We start from the raw sequence: 19,627 nt of genomic DNA, 5'->3' as shown, positions 1-19,627 counted from the left end.
CATTGGCACTAGACAAATACCTTTGTATTTACTGAGCAAATAATTTATCTCCTCCCTCCCTTCCTCTTTCTTCTTTCTTTCTCTCTCTTTTTCCCTGCCTTCCTTCCTGCCTTCCTTCCTTCCTTTTTTCCTGCCTTTCTTCCTTTCTGTTTCTTTCCTTCTTTCCTTCTTTCTTTCCTTCTTTCTTTCTTTCTTTCTTTCTTTCTTTCTTTCTTTCTTTCTTTCTTTCTTTCTTTCTTCCTTCCTTCCTTCCTTCCTTCCTTCCTTCCTTCCTTCCTTCCTTCCTTCCTTCCCTTCTTTCTCTTTTGTGGTAGTATTTTTTCAAGATTTATTTCATGAACCAGTAGCATCAGAATCACCTGAGGTGTTACACAGTGGATTCTTGGGCCATCTCTGGACCTCTGAATGAATTCACAATGGTAACGCCCAGCATTTTAGCACAGCTTTGTGGAATCCAGAAAAAATGGCGAGAGCCACAGCCATGTTCTCTACTTTCACAGTCTCTACCCCATAGATGATACTGGAAGGAGTGATGGCAAGATGTCACTTCATAACCTTGCAGATTCTCAAGTTTCATAACCTTTTGTTTGGTAGTGATAGTGGTGGTGGTGGTGGTGTTGTGAACCACAGGTCCAAAGAATTGAGTTCTTCATGATCTTCATTTCTGCAGGCACATGATCATCAGAACATAAAAGTTCCTTTCTTGATTCACATTATTTAAAATTTTTCTTTTTATCTCTGACCTCAACTTCCATTCACCTCCCTCATATACTTGTTTGATGCTTATCTGTCTGGTAGAGATGATGTTCTGTTTATGCATTTTCTGTTCGATATTGTTGTATGGTCACTTATTTCAAAGCTTCTAAAAGCTGTACATGACTCCAGGACTCCCTCTGTCTCCTTTGAGTTGTCTATGCCCCTCACTGTGAGCACCTCAGTTTTCTTCAACTCTTGTGGCATCATGAAAAATGAATTCAACCACCTCATACAGATTCACCACTTGTAATCAGGCTCAAGAATACTCTCACCACTTCCCTTTATCTGTTATTAAATCCAAACTTTAAAAATTATTTTTCATCAATAGTATCCCAACAAGCTGGCTGGATAACATGTATTGGAAGGAATTGCAAACTTAATGGAAAATGCCTTTAAACTGCATTGTAGAATGAGTTATATATGAATGTCCTTGAATCATATATTTCCACCTATGATATATAAGTTCTTAAAAAAATCAGTCATAAGTAAAGTATTCTAACAACAAAGTATTTTTTCTTTTATTTGTCATACAATCTTGTAATCTTTCTCTGTGGAGACTTTAGCTCCTTGTTTATCAACTCTAAGTTACCTAGAATGTGTAACAGAAAGTCACAAATCCATTTTCACTAGTACAAAACATGTGTCCTATGGTAGAGGTCATAATTTCTCAATGAAATATGCAATGTTAACACAAAGGCTGTGGTATCAGGTACTCTTGATCAAAGTGCTATCTTTGAATCTCTTGTCTGGATGCACAGATGTTGGAAAGAAATTTTCTGAGCAAAGATATTTTATGTAAGCAATCAAGCATTTAACCTAAAGAAGAATGCAGCCAGCCAGTTAATAGTGATTAAATACTCTTTGTTTTTCACTCTCCCTCACTCAGAGACTGCTGACTGTTCACCTCTATGCCATACGCATTTTGAGGGTGACATTCTCTCTTTCCAAGATAATCCTCATGATAGGATACACTTAATTGATACTATTGATGAGACAGCTTCTGAACTGAACTGATTTGCATATCATCAATATACATAAGTCCTGAGTAGAGGGCCAGCCATCCAAATTAAAATATTCCTTGTCAAGGACTTGCTGTGTCTAGCAAATTCTGGAGTAATGCTAATTGCAGGTGGTTGGTGAATATTGATGCTGTTCAAGATTTATAAGGCTTCATTAGAAGGCCAGTGAAACTTAAGAATTCTTTAGAACAATGTCCCTGTTTAAAACTACTCTTGTTCAGACCCAGCTGGGCATTCAGTAATGTCAGCCACTGAATAAGGTCTTTCAAGTGCCTCAGCCCGCCTCACCTGTCAGACTGGCTCACTGGTTTGTAAATGAACCCCTATTTGCTTCCAAAGCTCTTCATTTTCCAACTTTTCTCTACCCTTCTCCCATAGTCTTAACTTTTCCTTCTAACTTGAATGTCTTAACCCTCCTAGCATATGTCATCATTTTTTATTTACTCTTTTTCTTCAGATGCTGCACAAATAGCACTGGGTCAATGTCAGTATGTCTATGCCATTTTATCACTTTCACTCTTCACTCCCCTTTCTAAAGTTTTTCCCTGTTGTAAAATAATTTCTCTTTTTTTTGCACTTAGCTTTTAATGGAATGCCCTGACTACCAACTTCTCAAAGGTTTCCCTTTTTGCATTCTTTGTGCATTTACCAAAGGCTTTACTTCCCCTTCTCCAATCAGCAAATTAATCAATCATACATTCTACTGGGGATTTTCAAATTAAAATACGAAATTATAAGAGAGTTATAATCTGCCACTGCCATGTAGAAAAACCTGTCATTGAGGTACCACCTGCTCTTTTCTAATGTGGCATCTATGTGCTCACAAGTGTTTCAGCAGAAGGTATCTGTAAGCTGGGCATTCTTTTTCCTAATTTTTTTTTAATGTTTATTCATTTTTGAGAGATAGAGAGAGACAGAGTGTGAGCAGCGGAGGGACAGAGAGAGAGGGTGACAGAGAATATTAAGCAGGCTCCAGGCTCTGAGCTATCAGCAGTAAGGCCTTTTTGGGGTTCGAACCCACAAACAGTGAGATCATGACCTGAGCCAAGGTCAGATGCTTAACTGACTGAGCCACCCAGGCACCTCTGTAAGCTGTGCATTCTATTCTCTTGTCTTTATTTCTTAAGTTTTACTGAGTTCCAAATAAATAGATAACATGCTATAGTATTATGTACGGTGTCCACAATAGCTGTATATTTTTCTTCCCATTTTCAATTCCATTTTTTTCTGAGTTAGCACCCAAGAAACACTTTATTGTGCACCAGTGTAAAAAGAATCTACAGATATCATCGAAAGAAAATACTATAAAACACATCAAGTCTGCTCTTAACTAAAATGAAACCGAAGACTTAGGTAGAGAAAAGGTTGTCTAAATGATTCCTTACACATTTTCCTGTTTTCTTGACCATGTTTCCCATGACTTTGGGGTAGAAGGAGAATAAAGAGTTAAAAAGGGATAGACAAAGCATAGAGAATGGGAGAGGAAAATAACATACACACAACAAGAGTGTGGCAATTTAAGAAAAAAGTTAGTGTTCTTAAGGATATTGTAATTTCTCTCACAGATTCATTGGCCCAGATACTTACAATGGCTACTTCTGCAAAGAGCATGTTCTTGCAATCCGTTTGAAAAATAAGTTATAATAGTTGGAAAATATCTGAAAAAAACTGTTTTTTCCCCAAAATACTAATACACTCTTATTTCTTTAATTATATGTTTGCTGTTAGAAGCAAAAGAGAGGAAAGCCACAGACCTGTAGAAAATGATAGTATAAATATAATGCAATTTCAGACATTGTCATATACAATTCTTCCCACATGAACCTTTCCTAGTCAACTTGATGGTACTATTGAGAAAGAATGTCCATATATAGACATGGATCATGTCTAATATTTCCTTTTAATTTAAAAACCAATATGTCTTTTATCTAGTCTTTGGTAGCTTGGAAATCTGATAGGATTAAACATAAAAGTATTCCCACTCTCCATTCCAGTTCCCCTCTCTTTTCACAAAGGGTTTGATATCCATAATCTATATTCTCTAGTTCCAATCAATAGGAGGATTTAGGATTTTAGTGCACATTTAGGTATATCATTGGATTTTTTCTAAATAGTCAAAAATGTGTTGTGCTGGCAAACTGTTTTATTTAAACAATGTACAAATAAATACTCATGTCACCAATAAATTCTCTCTTCTCATCTCTGATGTACCCTTGGTAGAAGGACTAGAGGAAAAGGAATGGTAGGGACTAAGACACTTCATATACATTTCCTGGTGCCTGTTACCCCAGGGTATACTCTCCTCTAAACAGCAGAAAAAATAAGTATGGATTTCATAAATTTTTGGAATGTGGATTTTAGCTATTCACGAAATAATTTTTTAATATGTACATTTTCAGGAAGCATTCCACATATGATGTTGCATTTATTAAGCTGTCACAGTCAGTGTTTTATAATTTGACCTGGAAGTATTTAATGCTGAGAGAAAATGTTACAAGAGCTTGTAGACTTTAAATCTTTTCAGAATAATGTAATACTAACATTAAGGTTAAAGACTTCCTAATTCAAATGGATTGGCTTCTCAAGTACTGCTAGCTCTCCAGTTCTTCAAAGTTGCCAAGTATGGAAGGAATGAGAAAGGTTTAGAGTATTGAGATAATAGTCTTAAAAGCTAGAAAAGCAATGAAAAAAATAACTCCTTTTAACATTTTTCAAAAAGAAATCAGATTTTAGAACTAATGTCATGCAATGTAGCATTTGATTTTGTAGCATTTGACTTTGTGCCATTATTTATTCTTCCATTAAATTCTAATGGTCCCATTTGTAGAGACGTTCAATCAAATGAAGATTCATTCCTGGCTTCCAGGAATGATCAGCCAAAAAATTCATAACTTCTGAAGATGATTCTGTTTGACAGACTGTTAAATGAAACTTTTATTGAGTGAGAATTCCTCAACACCAAATCTTATAATTTTCTTTCATGACTTCCCATTTTCTCCTATAAATATGGATCCTTATATTCTGGTTGTATGTAGTGAAAGAAAGCAGTTTGTATCAACTTTTAGGTGATTGGAAAGCTAAAGCTAAACACACAAATTATAACTAAGGGTTCACAAGCATGTACAAAAGTTGCAAGAAGACGTTTTGTCAAGATAAATAATAAATAAACACATAGAAAACTATTTGTAAAAGTTTAAAGAGTGAGATGCACTTAAAATGGCTATCAATGTGTCATAGATGAAAAGCCTATAAAGTGTATATTTAAATAGTTAACCAAGACACAAAAATACATAAAATCATTGCACCATTTGTTTTGTCAATTGGTCTCTGAAACTAGTAATTTCCACTGATTTTGTCAACTGTTTCAACTCAGACTTCAGATTTTTAGATCATTCATACTCTTTATATGAGTTTTAGTGTCATAATTTCAATCATCCATTCATGCATACATGAGTTCAATGAATATTTTTTATGTGTTGAGTATGTACCAGGCCTAAGAGCCTGGGGATAGTAATGAACAAAAGAGGCAAAGAGTTTTGCTTTTCTGGGGATCACAAATGAATGAGGAGAGACAGACAATAAAGAATAAACATAGGAGTGCCTGGGTGGCTCAGTCGGTTAAGCGTCAGACCTCGGCTCAGGTCATGATCTCATGGTTCACTAGCTCGAACCCCAAATTGGGCTCTGTGCTGACCAATCAGAACCTGGAGCCTGCCTCAGAGTCTGTGTCTCCCTCTCTCCTTGCCCCCCCATACTCTGTCTCGCTTTCAAAAATAAGTAAAACATTAAAAAAAATTTTTAAAGAATAAGCATAAAACATATGTAAGTTATATAGTACATTAGAAAATGATAAGTATTCTGCCGAATAAGATAAAGGAGAGTAGGACTGGGAACTGCAGATTGCAATGGTTGCACTAAGCCTCACTGAGAAGACAATATTTGAGGAAAGGCTTGATGGAGGTAATGGAGTTATTTGGAAGAAAAGCATCCCACACCTTAACTGTAGATAAATTAAAGTTAATGTAAACAAGGCATGCATGACATATGATATTGACGTAATGGTTTCTGATGTAACCTTTAAGATTAACCATGGTATTTGATTATTTCTAACTTGCTATAATAAAATGAAAATAGTAATTGACTACGTAAGACAACTATTTTACCATTATAATCTATACTTCTAAGACATATGTTAACTTCAACAAGAGGTTTAAAAACATACACAATAGACCCAAATTGTCAAACAATGAAGTTCTTTAAAAACACATAAGCATATATCCCACGCATGTCACTCTGCCAAGATTAGACCAGATAGATAGTACATAAAATTACAATGTCTTCTTTAACTACAGGAATGCTTGTGTTCACACATATACATCATTTATATATGAACTGATGGAAATGGAAATAATTATGAAAGTAAAAATTTTTATTTCTAAGACTATCTTTTTTAGGCACAGAGTAATATAGTCTGTCTTAAAGTACCTGACCTAGAAAAATGAAAAATTATTGTTTCTATGTTCAATTTATCTCCTCTTTTCTGATGACACCTTAAGTTGGATTACAAACTAATTAACTCAGAAATCCAGAGATTGAATTTCTGCTTCACCACTTACCAGCTGTGTGCTTGGCATGTAACTAAACCTAACTGGGACTCTTTCCTCAACTGTAAAATGGAGGTTCATAACTCTCAGAGTTGTTTGAACAATATGTTCAAAGAGGTTGGCACATTGTAGGTATGTACTCATTTATATTACAATTGTGTCTAATGCTCTTTTAATTGGTCAATTTCAGAATAAGTAAATGAATATAAACAACGTAAAACTAGTGCAAGGCCATATATAATATCAGTCATTATAGTATCATGGTGATTTCCTTTTATATTATTTGGAATCGGGGTGATTCCGAGAAAGCAAAGTGCTTCGTGGCACTGTGTACTGGAGTTGTTCTGGAAGCCTTTTATAAAAGAGGGCAGAACGTTATGTGGACCAGTAAGGAAGTATAAGATTTGGGTTGGAAGCAAAGAAGATGATTTTGAAGAAAACTAGTAATTATGCTGGGTGTCAATGGGCAAAGGCTTTGCAGAAAGGGACATACCCTTTGTCATCATAGTGTAGTTGAGTATATATTGCTATGGACAAGTACTTTCACATGTTACTAAATTTCTAATATATACATTTTACTATACGGTTTTTTAGTTCACAGTTTACTTCACTGTTTCCTATTTGTTTATTAAAAGCCCATGTGAAATGTTCTTGCAGCTCACTTATTTAACAAACACATAATCCTCCTAGGGCCTTCATTTATGTGTCCATGGTTGCATACCTGTGTATGTATGTTCATACCAGAACCCTTTTGCATAATCTTCACTATGGGTCCCAAAATGTGCTATAAACAAAGATTTTCTAAACCATTGGCATCATAATATTTTATTGTTATTATTGTTATTATTATTATTATTGCTGAGGTCTAATATGCCTTAATAAAGCACATAAAGAACGTCACGATTGTACACCCCCCTCAACACGTGACAGCCACTCACATCAAGAGTCATTGTACTTCTTCTTAGTCCGTGCTACCCTTTATCCTAATCCCCATAGAGGTAAACACTATTCTGACTTCTGTTTCTGAACATTAGTTTTGTCTGTTCTTGAACTGCATATAAATGGAATAATACAGTATGTACTCTTTTGTGTCTGTATCTTTTACTTATCATTATGCCTATGAGATTCATCTGTGTACTTCCATGTAACAGTAATTCTGTTTTATTCTTTATTTTTTCAGTGTGCTAATCCATTGTATGAATATAGCATTATACCCTCTACTATTGTTGAGCACTTGAGTGGTTTCCAATTTCATGATATTATGAATAAAGCTACTAAGAACATTTTTAAAAATGTATTTAGGTATGTGCTCAGTTCTCTGGAGTATATACTTAGAAATGGAATTACTGGCTGATGAGGTAGACATACATTTTACTTAACTCAGTATTGCCGAAGAGGTTTCAAAAGTGTCCATACTAACTTGTTGCCCCACCAGCAATGTGTGAGAGTTTCAGGTGTTCTGCCATTCTAGTTTTCTTTTCAGTATCTGGCGAGTGTTTTATTCCCAACATAGCTCTTCAAGTGTAATGAGATTATAACTGGAATTGAACTAGCAATTATTTTTCGGAATTGCAGTTCACATAACACTGTTTTGAAAAAAGAAGTTGAGTTCCGTTTACTTTGATGAAAGTATGTGATCAGAATAGAACTTGGGGTACTGTCATTTCCTAAGCCCCGGTGGTGATGGCATACACAACCTAAATATGGCCTTTAAGCTAGCTATTTCACTAAATTGCAGTCAGACTGTATTTTGAGTGCTGACAATTGGGAAAACTTCTCTCTCCTTCTTTCTCTATTTACATCATCTTTTTTGGCTTCACCTTGATATGCAAAATAAGAGTGCTAATAGAATAAAGAAAAACAAGAGTGCATCATTTTTAAAACTGCCTGTGAAAAATTTCCAGTGAAATATGAATATTTCTGAGGTTAAAAATGGTGCGTAACCCAAAAATAATTTGAAATGTATTTTGTATTTATATTTGGATAAGAATATAACAGAATTTTAGAAAGAAAATCACTGCACTAAGTTTTAAAATGAAATTATGAAGCCAAACTCTGAGCCTGATGACTCGGAGGATTAAAGCGTGATACAAGAGCAGATGGAGAGTAGTCCAGTTATCTTGCCTTACTCCTAACCCTGCTTGCTTAGAATACATTGATCCTTCGCAGTACAGATCAAGTCTAATCAAAATCACAGTGAATATGGCAAACATGACCATGGGCGTCCCATATGTCAGTATGTTCTTTGCTTCTTTATGAACATACTCCATTTCGGATTCACTATCTAAATTTAGTGAAAATACTAAGTATCTTGGCTTAAAAGCTTTTATTTATTAGATTTCTGATTTTCTTTTCATTTGAGAGAGAGAGAAAGAGAGAATATCTTTTTTTAAAATTTTTTTTAATGTTTTATTTATTTCTAGGTGAGAGAGAGAGACAGCGTGAACAGGGGAGGGTCAGAGAGAGAGGGAGTCACAGACTGAAACAGGCTCCAGGCTCTGAGCTGGCAGTCAGCACAGAGCCCGATGCGGGACTCGAACCCACGAACCATGAGATCATGACCTAAGCGAAAGTCGGACACTTAACCGACTAAGCCACCCAGGTGCCCCAGAAAGAGAGAATATCTTAAGAAGGCTCCATGCTCAGTGCAAAGCCAGATACGGGGCTGAATCCCACAATCCTGGGATCATGACTTGAGCTGAAATCAAGAGCTGGATGACCAACCGACTGAGGCACCAGGCACTCCTAAATTTTTTTCTACTGGATTGTATGTGAAGTGATAATTAATATAAATATAAAATAAGGTGAATAATTATAGAAGGTGAGGCCTGGACAATATGAATCTATTTTCAATTTTTGGATAAGTAAAAATCCAGCTCAGTAGCATAGAATACCTAGTGAAAGTCAATAAAAGATGAACCACACAACAAGCTGATGAATGTAGTTCATCCTCTTTAATCATAACAAGAAGAATTTAGGGCAAGAGTCAAGTGATTTAAAGATTTTATTGTAGGGAGAAGGGATTTTTTTCCTTCTAGAATAAGTTTGTCCATTATCTGATCTCAAAATCATATATATAGTTTCTCAAGATATTGGTTCTTTATTTTTTATAAAGGATAATTCAGCTTTGCTTAAGTTAATAATTTTTGTAGTTTGCTATGAAAAACAAAACATCATGTGAGTAATTTACATAAATTTGTTCTTTGGGTGCTTTTGGGTGTGACTGTCTTTTACCTCCCAACCAGTTGTTATTCATCCCATAAATGAGGAATCCCCTAGAGCATATGTCTTACACTGATGATATTACATTGAATATGTTTGCCCAGGCATATGAAATCTGGAGACTTACTGTAGAATTTGTCAAAGAATTAAAGAAAAAATTCTAGCAATTTTCAGATCCTCACATGAATCATAGAGCCTCATGGCCTTAAAAGAAATCAATAGTATTTGGGTCTGTGCTTCCCATAATTTGTAATATTCTGGAACGTGTCACAGACTGAATTTGAAGCTTGTCATATTTTATTCAGTGGCTGTTGAAGACTTGCCTTTGCCTAGAGACTGGGACATTTTGTACAGTTCTCTCTACTCAATTCTGCTTCCTTTTTATGGTTTCTCCAGGTATTATTGAACAATATGAAAGTGCTATTTCTTGGGTTAAAAGGTAATGGGATTTCAACATTTCATGTAATTCAGACTGATACACTAATTGTAACACTTTTCTTTCTTTTTGTTTTTTGTCTGTTTGACCACTGTGTACTTTTTTTTTTACTTAACACATGTTTTTTGCATCTTTATAAACAACTGAAGCATCAATTAACCTTAACTACTGAGGCTTCATGAGCAGTTTGGTTACCTCTGATTAGCATAAACTCAGTCTTCTGACAAAACACCCCAGTTTTCTAACCTTCCTTTGAAGGAGTACACCATGGAAATGTTATTTCCCCAAGTTTTCCAGGCATTCAATTCACCATGAGCACATAGGCTTTAGGCCCATCCCATGGAAATTCTGAGTCCATAGGTCTGTCTCATGGTAGGGAGGGTGCTGGGCCATGAAGTCTGATTACAGTATACTTTTGTGTGTTCAAAGAAAAGATCCCACCTGTGGTAAATAAGGCAAACAGTGTGCAGTGAATTCGGATGTTATAATAATTTGTAAGATACTCAGATATCTGCTTATATTTAGAAGGAAAAATTTAAGAGTATAAGGTAAAAGTGTAATTATTATTTCTATTATTAATTTTTAAGTGCCACGTATAGTAACTATAGTCAGTTTATAAAAAATTACTTCAAGGGTGCCTGACTAGCTCAGTTGGTAGAGTATGTGACTCTTGATCTGGGGATTGTGGGTACAATCCCCACATTGGATGTAGAGATTATTTTAAAATAAAATCTTAAAACTCTTTTAAATTAAAACAAATTAAAACGCACTTCTAAACATTTTGGCCATAAGGCAGTATTGATTTATTAACTATTCTAATTTTACTTAAATCATCTAAAGATTAAATGTTAGCATATTTTAACATCAATAGAGGTATTATTTATCAAACATTAGGCGCTGATAATCCTGTGGTAGGAACATTTGAAGAATTCAAAGAAAGCAGGAGGCAAGTCCCTATGTTAAATAAATGCATATCCTTTAATGGAAATAACAAAAAATATTGATTCCATGGGAAGAAATGCTTTATAATACAAATAAAGTGCGATATTCATAAGGGAGATTGAATATATACAGCAAGGAAATCAATATAAAACACAAAGAATTTTCTTGGGCTTAAATGCTTTGATTCATTCACTAATGTGATTTTCACATTTACTCATTAAAAAAAGTTGTTTTTGGATGCTACTGTGTTCCCAGCCACTGTTTTGGGTGCTTGGGGTACACCAACATTCCAAACACGTAAAGATGATTTCCCTGACAGAACTAGGCAAGTAATGAGGCAAGTAATAAAAATAATACACATAATAAATATAAGTTTATTGTGTGATAGAAAGTGGTAAGCACTGTGGGAAAAAGGGAGCAGGGGTAGGGAGGAAGGTTGTGGGAAGACATGCTTGCAGTTTTCATGATAGTGGTCAGGAAAGCCCTGGCTGGGAAGATGATCTGTGACCAAAGGCTTCGAGGAGGTAAGGAAGAAATACGTCCATTATTCACCCCTAAAGAACTTCAAGAATGATACAAAAATATACAGACCAGTATATCTAGGGAGTAAAACTAAGGGTCTTCCAGAAGAGCCATAGGGTTAAGCTAACTGAATTTGGGGATGTAGTTAAGTCAAATTCTTAAAGATCAGAATCTGAGATGATGTAGATTATAACAGAGGGGCAGAGACAATGTGTCATCAAAGTGAGAAAATGAAGTGTGAGCTTAGATTCCTGCTTACTTTTATGTCGTCTCCACTATAGTTGAAGTTCCTGGAGAAGGATATGTTGTTTTGCCCCCATACCTAGAACCTGTCAAGTGTTTGAAATAGATGTCTGTATGTCATCAAAACTAGTTAGACAAACTGATGAATGGTACTAAGCAAGGTCTAGAATATTGTCAAAGAGAGAAAAGGGAAGGAAGGCACTATGGTTTAGGCTCATAAGCACAAACAAAAACTATAAAAAATCATGAAATGCTCTCAATTATCTGCTATCTTATATTCTTCGAACATAATTAAAGAGAAGAATTATAAATATAGTGCTTATTATACAATGGACAATAGTTCCTTCCATCCGCTAACAAATGAAAAGGAAAAAAAATGAAGAGAATGTACCAAGTCATTCTCAATGACAAAGCAAATATTCTCAAATATTAAATGACTCCTGAAGAGTACTAAATATTTTTTAAGCTGTGCTGTTTTTTAGACTGACCAGGACCATTAAGTGTACTTTATGACATTCTGAGAAAATATTTCTGCTTGAAGAAATGACAGTCTTATGCATCATTTTTTGTGCTCAGAGGTTAACAATATATTATCAATAGTTAATAGATTAAAACAGTTCTTTTAAAAATAACATTAGTGTCCAAATCTCTAAAGAAAAATAGATGATTAACAGATCATGTTTAAGGAACACTTTTTTGAAGGAGAAGAATTCTAACCACTATGTAAGATTAACTGAAATCTGAACTCTCTCATAAATTTTACTAGGGTAATCACATTTTTAAATGTTATTTCTTTATTTTTTGTAGCTGGGGACAGAGGACAGTAGTAATGGTGGCAACTGTATTTTAGACATCAGAAAAATCAATCTGATCCTACCTATGGATGAGTTAATCTAAAAGCAACGAGTCATAAAAACTGAATATTGAAAGAATATTTCATGAAGGGAATAAACACAGTGAAACATCAAGGTCAAAATCCTAATCACAATTTTTGCTGACTCAGAAAGATTTTAACAAATATTGCGCCCCCCAGTGGTGATTTTTTAGTGATTATTTATTTATTTATTTATTTATTTAATTTGTTTTTTTTTTAAACCTGGGCTCTAAACAGTTTCATTATTTTGGGTAACCTCATGAAACTACACAAAGTAAGGGGAACCTTGGGAAAACAGTTGAGTTTGATTGCCCGATTTCATGCTTGTAGAGAGAACAATGCCTGCTGGGGATGATAGAGTGCCTAGTATATGATGATTAAGTTCAGGCTCAACAAGATAGGTTCACAAAAGGGTAATCATGCTGGATTTGTCTGAGTGTCAGGCTGGAAAAGAAAGAAAAGCGACGGCATAATTATCCCAGATTCTTCACAACCCCAGTACAGTACAGCACAGATATTACGCCAGACTCGTCTCAGAATTATTGGAACATATTTTACAGAGGAAGATCACTGCTTTAGCAAGTAAAGGAAAGCTTACAAAATCAAAGACAAAAGATGTTTCTGGAGTCATTTTTGCTTACAAACAGAATGGGACAGAGCACAGCAAGAAAATCACTTGGTGAGAGAATTAAAGCAGGGCACCTGAGATAGGAAACTGGGGTGGTTTTTCTGCTGGGTCACCAGCCTGCTTTGTGACCTTGGTCAGATTCCCTGGGCCTCTGCTTTCTCACCTAGGAGACAAAGGGTGTGGACTAGGTTGAGTGGCGTCCCTGAATCTGGAATATGGACGGAGGCAAGGAGAAAGTAGGAACCATCTCATACAAAAGAACCATAATTTGAATATTTATGAAAGCAAAATTAGCTAGTGATAGAAAAGTGGAGAAGAAGGGTGGCTAATGGAGAATGTAAATTCATCTGAATGCGTTCAAAATAGACTGTAAAACTGAAGAGACAGTTCTTTCCAGAAGGCAAAGAATGAAATATATCACTCTGCTTCTAAATTTCCTCCAGTGGAGTCTCCTTTTTTCTCTATCATCACCTTATTTTTCTCAGTACTTTCTGTTTCCGGTAACCATGGTGATGCTCCCTCCCAGCCGGCCCTTTTGGTATACATCGAATTTTGCTCCATTCACTGTTGCAGGAAGCTAACAATGCTGTAAAAATTAATTTATTTATTAACATTTTCCCCAGCTCTTTTGTCCAGGCAATAAATTCCGGGAATTATTCCACATTTAACCTCCCTACATAAAGGGCACTGTAAAACAGGGATATTCAACTGTTCATTTCAGTTGCTAACATAAAGGGGCTACTGATTATGCCAGAGATTCAGTTCCCTGCCTTGGCCCTTGGGGACTTTAAAGTCCCAGTACTCAAGCTCCTTGCCACTTTTTTTTGCTTCTGTATATAAACGGAATAAAATAGATTGCCCACAGAAATCACACATCAGCCTTGGTTTTCTAATCCTCTTTGTTTTTTGCTGTATTCTCTCTTGTAAGGAAAAATTGCCAAGTGTGTAATTATCACAGTTAAAAGGGGATTGAATTTTCCCTAAGAAAATGCAAGTACATATATGCATTTCTCTATTGGGCACAGTTATTTATTATGGAATATAAGTAAGCAATATGTGATACTGATTTTTTAAAATATTGTAATTAGCAGCCAAGACAAAAAATGCAGATAAAAAAATTCCCACAAACTATCATTTAGTCATGTCCAGTTTGTATAGACAGATTTATTTGTAATCCTATATGCAGGGAAACTGCCTCTCTATTTAAGCATTTTGTGTCTGTGTGTGTGTCTGTGTGTGTGTGTGTGTGTGTCTGGCATTAACACAAAGGAGACCAGATGATGACATTCATAGGCTTATAGACTCGACTCCTGGGGACACACTTGGATGGAGGCAATTAAAATGCCTGTCAGGCATTTGATACCAGAAGGCTCTATGGTAAACCGCTAAATCATAAGCCAGGGCTGCATCTTATTGTCAGTGAATGATGGCGGAGCTGGGTGGCTTGTCATCATTCTCGAAAATTCTGAGGCTAGTGAGCTCTCTCTCCCTCTCCCACTCGCCTTATTTTCCTTTTCGCCACTGCGGGGACTTTTTCTAATTTGCAGCTTCCCTTTCCCCGACACACACAGACAGGAGCTGGTGGCTTGCAGACTGCGTCTGTCTGGAGCTAGAGAGCTAGAGCCAGCCCGTGGGGATAATGCTTCAGGAGAAAGATTCTGCAGCAGACCTCAAAGGCTAGGGTGGTATCGCTACATAATCACTGGTAATGGTTTGGGTTTGTTTTTTTTTTTAATTTTATTTTTTTTTCATTTTTAATCCATTTTTCAAAGGATCTGCTTGATGTGATCTAAAAGTAAAATGCTTTAAAATTCATTACTGAGCTTCCTAAAAATTCAAGTACTGCATTTTTGTACTACAGATCTCAAGACATAGATTTGTTATCTGGATTATAAAGAATGCATTTGCTTACTGGTGAGTTACAATTTTCAATATTTAGTTAACAAATCTGTATATATATATTTTTTTCTTTTGTCTTGTTTCGGTAGATTCTTCAGCTTGTTGTCTCTAACCGAAGAAACATTGATTGGGAACTACTCATTCAGAAAATTAAAAGGTACCACATGTTTTGTTTGGATGTTTAAATGAGGAAAATTGGGGAGGATTTGGAATGTTTTTATTTAAATTAATCTGTCTATGGTTTATCTTTTATCCTTAAGCCTACGTTGATCATTGTCTATAGCATGTATGCTTTCCCAGGCAGAGAATGCTATTATCCAAAACTGTTTTCATTATAAGACGTCTAAGGAATTATATCTTTTGCCTGTGTTGCAAGCTGTTAACAAATATCAATATGTCTGGCTTATTTTCGGATTTTTATTATGATAGCAGCTTAAAAAATATCCAAAATTCGTTATCTTAATGAAAATTCAGTCATTTGAATTTAACAAAAATATACTAAAGTAATGATTTTATCTGAGGGAATCCTGCTAATAAGTGATATTTTTAAACTGGTAAATGAAATGCTGGTAAATTCCCAGGTAGAATGAACGCTAGAGACGAGAGCTTAGGAATGACTCAGTATTGTTGGGTTTTGCAAATAAAATATTGTAACTTCTTCACTGATGCTTCAGTCTTTAGCACCATATTTAAAGGCTGAGGTTGTCGGTTATTAAAGGAACTGATTTTACATATGCTTTCTTGGCAAAGAAAATAATCCTTCATGTTGCCATGAAATCAAGTTGAATCCATTGATCTTGGGCCTTATGCCTTACATGAAAAATATTAATTTTCAAATTCAGCATCAGGATGTGTATTGATTGGAGATGGCGACTATAGGTATTACCTTTTGTTTAATTCCTTAAGATTACTACCTCTAGCTTCAGCATATACTCATGTCAAGAAAAGCTATATTTGTAATTTTCCTTCGAAAAATGGAAGACATTTTCTGCCTTGCTGAGAAGATCAATAACATCTCTTAAATCTTTCTTTGGCATTCACATAGTATTTCCTCTCAAGATTATCGGTCCAAAATCTTTTATGCAGTGAAGTTAGGTTGTTGTTGTTTTTTTTTTTTTAATGTACTTGGGAAATAGCTAATGTTCAATGACAGATCCTGAAATACCAGAAGTCTGTGAGTGTACATCCGTGAGTGTGAATATTTGTAGCAGTTGAAGGAGATGAATGTATTGTCCTTGTTTAATTTTCTCTGCAGTGTGTAATTGTGAGGACCTTAATTTATTCATTCCACAAGCACTTACTAAGAGCCTTGGTAATGTGGGTAGTTACTGTGGGAGAGAAGGAAGGGGCAGATGCCACTCTTATCACCCTTCCAGAGTGTAGGCAGTATCACATAATATTTTTGCACAAGAGACTGAATTCATTAAAATAAATCAGTATGTTCTAAAAAAGGAAACTGCATTATTTCAAATATTGAACAAAATCTAATAGACTGGTCTCAGAGATAGAGGAAATATATTGCATTTTTTTCATTAGAAATTATTCAGTGGAATCAGGTATGGAATCCCAAGACAGGACTTAACTATTCCTCTTGGATATTGTAAAACCCTTGGGACTATTCTCTCATTTTAGGTTTCACTCAGAGTAGTGAATACATTTCATATTCAGTACAAAAAAAATCTGTTTGCTATTTTCCCATCTAACAAAATCCATATAGTATATATTTTATGTGAGAATCTGTTTCCTCAGTCTCCTTTAGCAACTCATCATATAAATTTTGGATGATTTGGTATTTACATGAATTGGGAAAAGATGATGTTATTTAACCACTAAAAAAATGTATCCAATACATTGTTAATAAGAACTAATCAGCTCTGTTGTATTGGAAGAGTGGCATATTACCCACCCAAGCCCTCTTGGTGCCAACATTTTCTAGTACACTTTTAAAATTTATCTAGGGGTATGTTGACAGATTGTGTGTAATAAACTAGGGTTTATTGAAATAGACTGTTAATGGCGTCAAATCGGAGTTGAATTTGATTTTTGGACTGGAAGAGAGTCAGGGACCTGTATCATGGTTTTGCTAATCAAACTTGTCTTGGCACTGGTTAATTATTTCACTGATTTTTTCCACTCATATCTATAGCACATAAAATAGTGCTTGGAGCATATTAGGAGTTCAACTAATATTTATTTGATGGGTAAATGATTCATCAGCATTTTTCTCTGTTACTTTTTTGTTCTTGTTTTTCATGAGATTACACACTGCAAAACAGACATTTGATACTTCTTTTTTTTCAGCCACCCAAAATATTCATGATTGTGTCTCTAATTAATAATAATAATAAATTAGATACCAGGTATCTAATACCAGGTACAAAATCAGGCAAACCATGTGTGGAAATTTCTCCAAGTTATATGGAAAATTTTTTTTCCAGTTTTAGGTTAAGATGGAAAGAATTTTTGAAATGTCCCTTTTCACTTTCATCAGCGAGGGAAGGATGCCAAACTGCAGCATGAGTTTTGCTTTATGGATGCTTCCTAAATACTACTCCCAAGCTTGACATTGTTTATTGCTTTTCATGTCTTCAGCCAAGATTTTGCTGCAGCAGAGGGGAGGAGGCCTTCTCTCTGTCTCTTATTCTCTCTCTCTTTCCGTCTGTAATAGTAGAAATGATGTCATAGTCTTTTTAAACGCTTTGTTGCTCATTGTGGACTAGTATGACATCATTTCCTGATGTATAAAGAAACTTCTAGAGTCATGATAGTTTTAGACAATGCTATTTTTTCTTGTTTCCATTTATTTTATTAATAAAACTATAGTTTTTTGTTATTAACCATGTGCTAGATAATACCCTTAGTCCCTAATGTATGTTATCTTGTTTTAACTCTCTCCACAATCCTGGGAGGTGGGTATGATCTCCATTTTATGGATGGATGATGGAGATTCCAACTGGGCAATCAACACAAGTCTGGCCCAAAGTCCTTCATACTAACCACAACATACTATCCTTTTTTTTCCTAGTAGATTTTTGGCTCATAGCCATTTGCTTTAGTATTTTATTTATGAACACGACATATACGAAAGGTTAAAACGGCATGTCTGTTGATTCATGTTTTTATATGCATAAGGTAGGACTAAATATATCTTCAAATAATCAAATCAAATCATAATCAAATTCTGATATATTTTATATTTTTAATATATATTTTATATTTAAACTGAAGAAATTTATTCTTTAAGAAAAAATGTTGGAGAGAAATTTGGAAGTCTTTATATAAGTTAATCCATAAGGCACTTCTGTATCATTACAATGAAGGCATATTACTGAATTGCATAGTCTATACAAATAAATTAGCCAGAGAATTCAAGTGTTAAATGGCATAACTTGATGCCATATTTTGTAAAGCTTTTTTTAATTGAAATATGGCAGAAGTTTCAAATGACCAATAAAAAGCTGGAAACAGTATGTAGTGTGCGTAGTGTGCTGCGTACAGATACCATAGTCAACCTTAAATACAACTAAGCCAGAAAAATAACTGAGGGCACTAACAATTACACAAATGTGTATTAAGATGCTCTACTTGAAAAGGCATATATAGAACAGAACACTTTTGGAGCTCAGTGGGGTGCAGCAGAATGAAACAAAGAAGTAGTCTCAAGGCTCTTTGGTAGCAAAAGAAGTATTCAACGGAGAGAGAATGCATGGAGAGGCTCCAGGAAGAACAAACAACATTTCGTACAGAAACCAAGGAAAGTGAACAACTGTGGAAAGTATAGACTGATCTCATTTCTATTTTAGAGCACAGGGCAGAAGAAGGGGATTCTTAAAAGGTAAGGGTGGAAATAGTGTTCAGTTGTGCCATCTGAAATGGCTAGTATACTACCCTTTTTGGTTTTAAAAAAATTTTTTTAATGTTTATTTATTTTTGAGAGACAGACAGAGTGTGAGTGGGGAAGGGGCAGAGATAGACAGAGGGAGACACAGAATCTGAAGTGGGCTCCAGGCTCAGAGCTATCAGCACAGATCATGACCTGGGCCGAAGTCAGAGGCTTAACCGACTGAGCCACCCAGGTGCCCCTATACTACCCTTTTTGAACTACAAAATAAAACTCCATTCAGTTCAACCCAATACATTGGAAAGGGGACCTTAAATGCCCACTTGAGGAGACTGTTCAGTATTTGATGAGAAGCTATTGAGTGTATTTTGAAGAGCAGACCACTATGCCCTAAACTGTGTTTTCAGGTGACTTATTTTATAGCTCTGTGTGAGATGGGACTGTAGGTGAAAGTATGTTGAAGGAGGCATCACTTTGGAAGCTGTAATAAGATAATCCAGGAAATAATAAAGGCGCAAATAATAAATAAAGGCTCAAAGGGTCACTGTCAACACAGTGGGCATAAAAGGGAGATCGTGAAAATGAAAGATGTTTATGAACGCAAACTCATAAGCAGAATATAGCAACTAACTGCTTGATTG

The 19,627-nt window shown here is 35.3% G+C and overlaps 1 protein-coding gene across 1 annotated transcript in view; it reads left to right on the top strand.

The window, feature by feature from the left end:
* The window catches only part of MAP2 (microtubule associated protein 2), a 275,144-nt gene that overhangs the window by 124,537 nt on the left and 130,980 nt on the right, over positions 1-19,627 (top strand). Inside the window, exon 3 of the mRNA XM_039249970.1 lies at positions 15,235-15,302. The gene's annotated coding sequence lies outside the window, so the exon portion shown is untranslated. The remainder of the gene's footprint in view (positions 1-15,234; positions 15,303-19,627) is intronic.

This window comes from Hyaena hyaena, unplaced genomic scaffold (assembly GCF_003009895.1).
Source record: "Hyaena hyaena isolate Hyena2069 unplaced genomic scaffold, ASM300989v1 scaffold_353, whole genome shotgun sequence".
NCBI classification, from domain to species: domain Eukaryota; kingdom Metazoa; phylum Chordata; class Mammalia; order Carnivora; family Hyaenidae; genus Hyaena; species Hyaena hyaena.
The sequence above is the reverse complement of the archived record's forward strand: the minus strand, read 5'-3'. Positions and strand labels throughout refer to the sequence as shown.